The following is a 6,668-nucleotide window of genomic DNA, read 5'->3' as shown; positions in this document are numbered from 1 at the left end:
TCATTGGAGAGAATGTTTGTGATATTCCATGACTCTTCAACAATGTGTTATGTCAGTATGCTGGTGGTTTTTGTTTTTCTCTAAATGTCATGTGGTTCATTTGGAGTGCTCCATGTAATTTAGGTGCCTTAGTAAGTAGGTGTTTAAATGTACCCCTATAGAGATAAGTGCAGGCCTTTGTTTAAGTTTAAACAGCTGCAATTTATCTTCTCTGTGTTAATGGTTATATTTCAAGGCTAGAGTTCGTATAAAAACATGCCTGGCCACAAAAGTATAATTTTACTAACCTCAAATGCAAAAGCAGTCACTGCCAAAACTACATCTTCAAGTCATTTGGCTTAAATACAGTGTTGGCTACAATTAGGCATAAGTTGTCTTGTGTTAAAGGCAGGTTTCAGACAGTTAAATCATGCCTTGTTACATTTACAACAAGCTGCTTACATAAAGCCATGAGCAATGGAATTATATTTTGCATTTCCTTCTTGGAAAGATAGGTTAAACTGCCTTCTGTGGTGTGAGAAAGACTTGTATTGTAACAGCTAACCCCATGTGAGAAATGAGCTCTACCAAACCATATACTGATCTAGTGTTGCTCAAAAACTGTATTAATATGTCACTTACCAATTGATGTTGGTTATGTCTCTAGTTGTGTGAGAGTAACACTATAAAGTGAAACCAGCTTTGCAAAGCTCAAACTAAATGGTAGAAATGAAGTAATAAGTAAGTATGATACTGACCAGTATTTTTGGTTTTATAGGATAAAAAAGCTATAATAGAAATGTGCAAGATCAAATACAATTTTCTAACCTCTGGAAGTGACACCTCACATAGGATTATCCACAGTGCTTTCACATGTGGTGGGCACTCGGATACACCCAGTAACACAGGCATATGTATTTAATATATTTTTAGTGATACTTATGTGAAGTATATCGCTGGGTGTTACCCAATACATGGTGTATAGGAAATTCCTGTTGCACAGAATTTTTCAAGATTTATTTTGTATAATTAGAGCCCTGTGTGCATTTTGGCACTGTTGCACACTTGGGTATAGTATTAAAGCAAAATCATGTGCAGTGTATGATGCTCCTTGTTTCCTATTTGAATGGTATTGTCTACATTGTGGTAATTTTCCCCCACACCTCTTGAGCTTTATGATGCTGGTTATTTTTTCTGCTTTATATCTGGATTGTTGAAAATCCTAAAGGCTGCTTTAAAGACATTTCTTAAATTAACCACCAGCTTTGTTTTAATGTAGCAGACACATGATTTTATGAAGCTTGTACATTTTTAGGTTAGGCATTTTTTCCTGGCCTCATGCACTGCTGTATACTATGCTCATGCAAGCATTAACGTGGCAGATAAATAGCCTTTCAATAGGCAGAAACTAAGTTTGTGCTTATGTGGAAAATGTAGTTTCAGTTTAGTAAATATAATATATACACACACACACTTTTGGACTGGAAAAAGATCCTTCTCCTTCCTATATTAGGAGACATTAGAGGTTTGTTTGTTGAGCACTTCCCTGCCCATGCCTCTTGGCACTGAGTACCATGAAGCTAGTCATAAGATTATTTACTTTCGTTTGTTCATTTAAGATACATAGCTTTTAAATATTGAAGCACAAAATGAGTCTATGTAGTGCAAAAGTATTGTGACATTCTATTGAGATTTTTTTTGGCTTTATTTTTACCAGCTCTTTTTTGCTTCTGAGGATTCAGCTTGTTAGAAATATTTAAGGAGTGGACCTTTCCCTGTTGCTTTTTTTGTGAGGAGTATTCTATGCCAAAAACCTTGTCCTTTTTTTCCTTACCTCTGCCCTGTACTCACATACAGCAATACCACAGCGTTAGAACATGTATATTTAAAAAAAGTTCATCTTGTGATTTTAATCTGTATTGGCCAGTACTATTGTATTATAATGGAACTTCCTCAAAGTAATATGTGTGATACAAGACAAGCAACGGCTTCTGTTTATAGAAGACTGTGAAGCAGCATTACATAAAGCAGCCATCTTGTATTCTGCTGAACTCAAATCTGACAGTATTTTAAAAATTCATGTAGTTCTGCTCCCCAGTTATAATCATTAAAGAAAAAAATATTTGCACTTCCTTTTGGGGCTTATACAACCAGGGCTTCTTGTATTTACTCAAACCTTCTGGGCCCAAATAATAAATGTCTCCAATTCTTCATGGAAGAATGTGGTAATTTATGAGAAGTCCTAAACTTGGGCTCTGATTAGCATGCATGTTTACATTTACATTATAGTAACAAACATTCCATTGGAAATCCGTTACTTTGTTAGAACAAGCTTACTTGGCCAGATACAGTATTGCATCAAAATGTGATTTCTTGTTCTGCTACTTAAGGGAGGGAACTGTTCAGCCTTGTAAAATAATGTTTATTTTTGTGTGGCTTTAGACCTGGCTTTTATCATATAGCTCTACAGCTTTCTGCCGCCCTTTTCTGGCCAGAATGTAATATTCTTTAACAGTGGCTACGTAAGTGGGTCTGCATTCATTCCATTCATTAAAAACACTGCAGAAGCTACTGTGCTGTAAGTCTGTTGAGGAGGTTTATTATACTGTATGATATGAAGGTTTGCATTGCTCATTCCTTTACCAGGTATTTTTCATTTACACACTGTAATATGGTGAGCTTACAGATAAAAAAAATGTTTGATAAGTTTTATTGTTTCTCAGACTTAATAAACTGTTACCATAAATTACTGTCCTATTCTGCAAAAAAACACTTTCGTTACACCTAAATAACTGCTGTATAAGAAAAATGCTTGGAATAATTTACAAACAAGTGATAGTAAATAAATGGATGTTATTTCATTTTGCCTGTATAGCTGTCTCAATACAGTTGCAGCTTGAATTTGCCCTAGAACTCGATGTGAGCACCCAATACGTATCCCCTGTGTAGAGGCAATGCAAGCATAAACCCTAAGGGTGAAGATACACAGTGCTACAGTAGCAAAACTCCATGAAATACCTGTCTCTGCTAAAACACAGGTGGAGAAAATTATCAGTATTGTTTATTTTGTAGCCACATCCAGTAGCTCCTTGTGTCATTGCCCTAAAGCTTTGCCTGAACAACAGCTGTAAACATTGCACAGACACTTAAGATGTAGTACAGCCATGTTGGGGGACCTGAGCTTAGACATCTGACTTGGCAATACTTATACACAGTGTTCCCTCAAAGAGAAAACTTTTCAGGTCTTTTTGTTTCAACTTTACATTAGCTATTTAGTATCTGGTCAGGCCTTCAGTCATACAAAAATATGGTGTATCAGTGAGCCCTTTGCAATATCTTCAGTAGTTTAAAAAAAAAAAAAAAAAAAAAAATCTGTTTACTCATTGGCTTAAAAAGTCTGTATATTAGAAGTGCCCAAAGGATTTATCTGGACCTACCAACAGGTGTAGAGCTTGCAGCCTGTAGATCACAGAAGCCCAGCATTGTTGCAAACAGCTCAGTTCAGATTTTGAATAGCTTATGGTTGGCTGTTTATGTAGCAATATTAAGATTGCTTTCTTTCAGTTTAATGCAATCAATTAACATTTAACATGGCGCCACATGAGGTGGTAGACTTTGTATTGCTGCTGACATTGTGCAGTACACTTTTAGAAACTAGTATGGAGAGTTCATTACTTCTTAAACCCACTCGCCATCTTGTGCACGCAATACACAGAAGCTTATTTTACTACACGAGCCATGAATATTCCATAAATGATATCCTAACTGGTGCTTTGTAATGTCATCCATCAGAATAAGTGATATAATTTGTATCCTATAACTTCCTGAAACTGTGTTTTATAACAAAAAAAAAAAGTGCCCCCTCTTGTAAAATATATTAGGATATTAGAAGCCACCTCAGAATCCCATGACCTGTATAAAAGCACTAAGCCTTTCACTTTGTTGCTTTATTTTACTTAATAATAATATTGTTATATTTTACAATAGGGGGTATATTATTCTCTATATATATTTTAATGTTTAGAACTTGTTTCATCAGCCTTTGGTTTTCCAGCCTGGAGCCAAAAGTTGTTCTAGCCTATACTCAACGAACTGCAGTGTGATTGTTTCTTTTATCATGGAGGTTACATGCTGTCTTCTGGTAGATGTTGTTACGTTTTATCCATAGCAATATAGAAGGAATGCTCATGGAACTCAAGCAGAAAAATTGCCTTAAGTGCAAGGTGTGGCGCACTCTTCTGGTGCAGGAATCTATACTTGCCCTGACCAGGCGGTAAACACTGGGTGCTGCTGCTATAGGTGCTTAAAGTTGAACCACTTGAATTTAATTTTAAATGTGTATGCCCATGAACCCTGCAAGTGCTGCCTCTTTTATTTTTTCCACCCACAGTTAGAAGTTGCTTCTATTGGAGCACAATACATTGACATGGGAAGTTTTGTGCCGCCAGTGAAACTTTTGCATCTTTTTGTGGTGTAGAATACTGCTGGAATTCCAGCAAAAGAATGGTCTATTATGGGTTAAGAATATGGCGGATTGTGCAAGTTTTTGCACTTTACACCCTTTCTTGCGTATATAAAATTGCACAAGTTGGCTGCTGTTGGCACACAATTTACAATCTGCTAATTGTCCTCAAGCCCAGATAAATAGACGGTATCAAGGTGTATCTGGAGAATGAGGTATATTTACATGGAGGAAAATGCTTACTAATGAAACAACAATGCATGAAAGGGAATCCGAAATAATTTTCTGTATGGCTTTTGGATACTAGTCTGTCAGAAGTGTGTGTGTCTGTGTGTATACATAGTGAACAGAGTATCCCTTTATTAAGGATGGCAGTGGGTTTTCTGTTAATTATATTTGATTAGGTTACTGCAGGTATAGTTCTGGTTTCTGTGAGTGAGTTACAGCATTGATCCAGCAAAGTTGTGCATTATCAGTATTTCACAAACCCTAGTATGTCATGTCTTACAGTACATGAGTACTGTAAGACACTATACAGATACTATACGGAATTGTTCATTCTTTGTTCAATTTAGCTTTTATTCTACTGTCTACTTTTTAACAGGTAACTGGATTCTAGCACCCCCCCCCATCAACCAGTGGTCTGGATGGCAGACTTGAATGGATGCAAAAAAATGTTTAAACATAAACTCAATTTATTGAGATTGTGTCAAATTAGGGGGGGGGGTTTCCTCTTAAAGAGGTGCATTGTGCACTTTGTATTATAAAATGTAAGGAGATTATTCAGTGTTTATTTAGAAATATGGGCAACTTATTGTGCAGTTCTGCTGCATGCCAGGAAATGGCAGTAATAACCAGTGATCTGTAAGCATGTGAGAAAGGCTAACCTGTGGCATGATATCCTATGCTGACTGCACCTAGCACTGAAAGTAGACAATGTTTAGCATTATGTAACTATACAATGCTGCTTCACATATAGGAATTCTGAGGGGAAGCATTTTCTTTAAAAAATACTGTATTTATATTATATTGGACATACATTAAATGACAGCAATATTGACCTATTTAACATTTGAAAACAAATGAAATGGCTTTATAATAAAGGGGACACCTATCCCTTAAATATATAGTCTACTTGAAATAAAGGCCAAAAATGCCAGTAAAGTGAATGCTTTGTAATGAGCTGCTAACATAAATTTTTTTGGAGGTATAAGAAGAGAGCAGTGTATATGATTTTCCTGAAGTATACTGAATTGTTGAATTGGAAGTTATGCTAGTGTATAAATAGATTAGATTGTTGTTCTAAGAACTAGACCTTTACTATTAGAATTCTCTTTACCTGTGGTTTATGGGCCACATGCACTTTGCACCTTTGTTTAATTGCAAAAATGAGCACATATTTTGCAATACTATTACCACAGCACTGTTTGCTGAAAACTGGATGTTCCAGCGATGACGGGTGGCTCCTATTAAAGGCAATGGCAGATGGCATGGGTGGTTTTGGGTGCTTCTTAGTCGGGAGAGAACTCCTTGACTGACATAAGTCTAATGCTCATGTCCCGCATGGCAGAGTTCTGCTATTTAATACCCCATACTGCTGGTGCAGACAGCCACGGGGGATTTCACAAGCAAACATTATGGGGCAAAATCCACCCCATGAGTCTGCAATAGATATATGTTATACTGTAGTATATGCAAGCACGGGTCGGCATTTTGATGTATACTTACTGTATTTAATGAAAAGATCTAATGTGCTGACCGCACCTGTGCTGTGTCCACCAATCAATGCTGGACTGGTGACAGATCAGGCCAAAAAATCCAGTCAGCTTTAATTATAACCAATGACAGGCAGCGTAAGTAGATTTCAGGTGCTTTTTTCTGGCCTGTATGCCAGCAGCCCTATATAGTAACCTTATATTGCAAAGTTCTCTATGAGCAACTGTCAGTGTAATAATTGTCTTAACATATTGTTACTTTAACTGTTAGTTGCTTTTAGAGGCTCTACTAAATGATTTAGCACTAAAAAGTGGTAAAATGTACTGCTTGTTTGCACTTTTGACATTTGTAACATTATTTCTGTTATTATAACTCAATTTACTGACTTTTTTTGGTGCTAATTTCCTCACCAAGTGTTGTCACTTTATCACAATCAAAGGCTAACACCACAACAATCCTGGAATTATCCTGAAAATATATTTTTTTTTTTAAAGGGACCAAGCTACCATTG

Source organism: Xenopus tropicalis, chromosome 2 (genome assembly GCF_000004195.4).
Source record: "Xenopus tropicalis strain Nigerian chromosome 2, UCB_Xtro_10.0, whole genome shotgun sequence".
Lineage (NCBI taxonomy): Eukaryota > Metazoa > Chordata > Amphibia > Anura > Pipidae > Xenopus > Xenopus tropicalis.
This window is presented reverse-complemented; position numbering follows the sequence as displayed.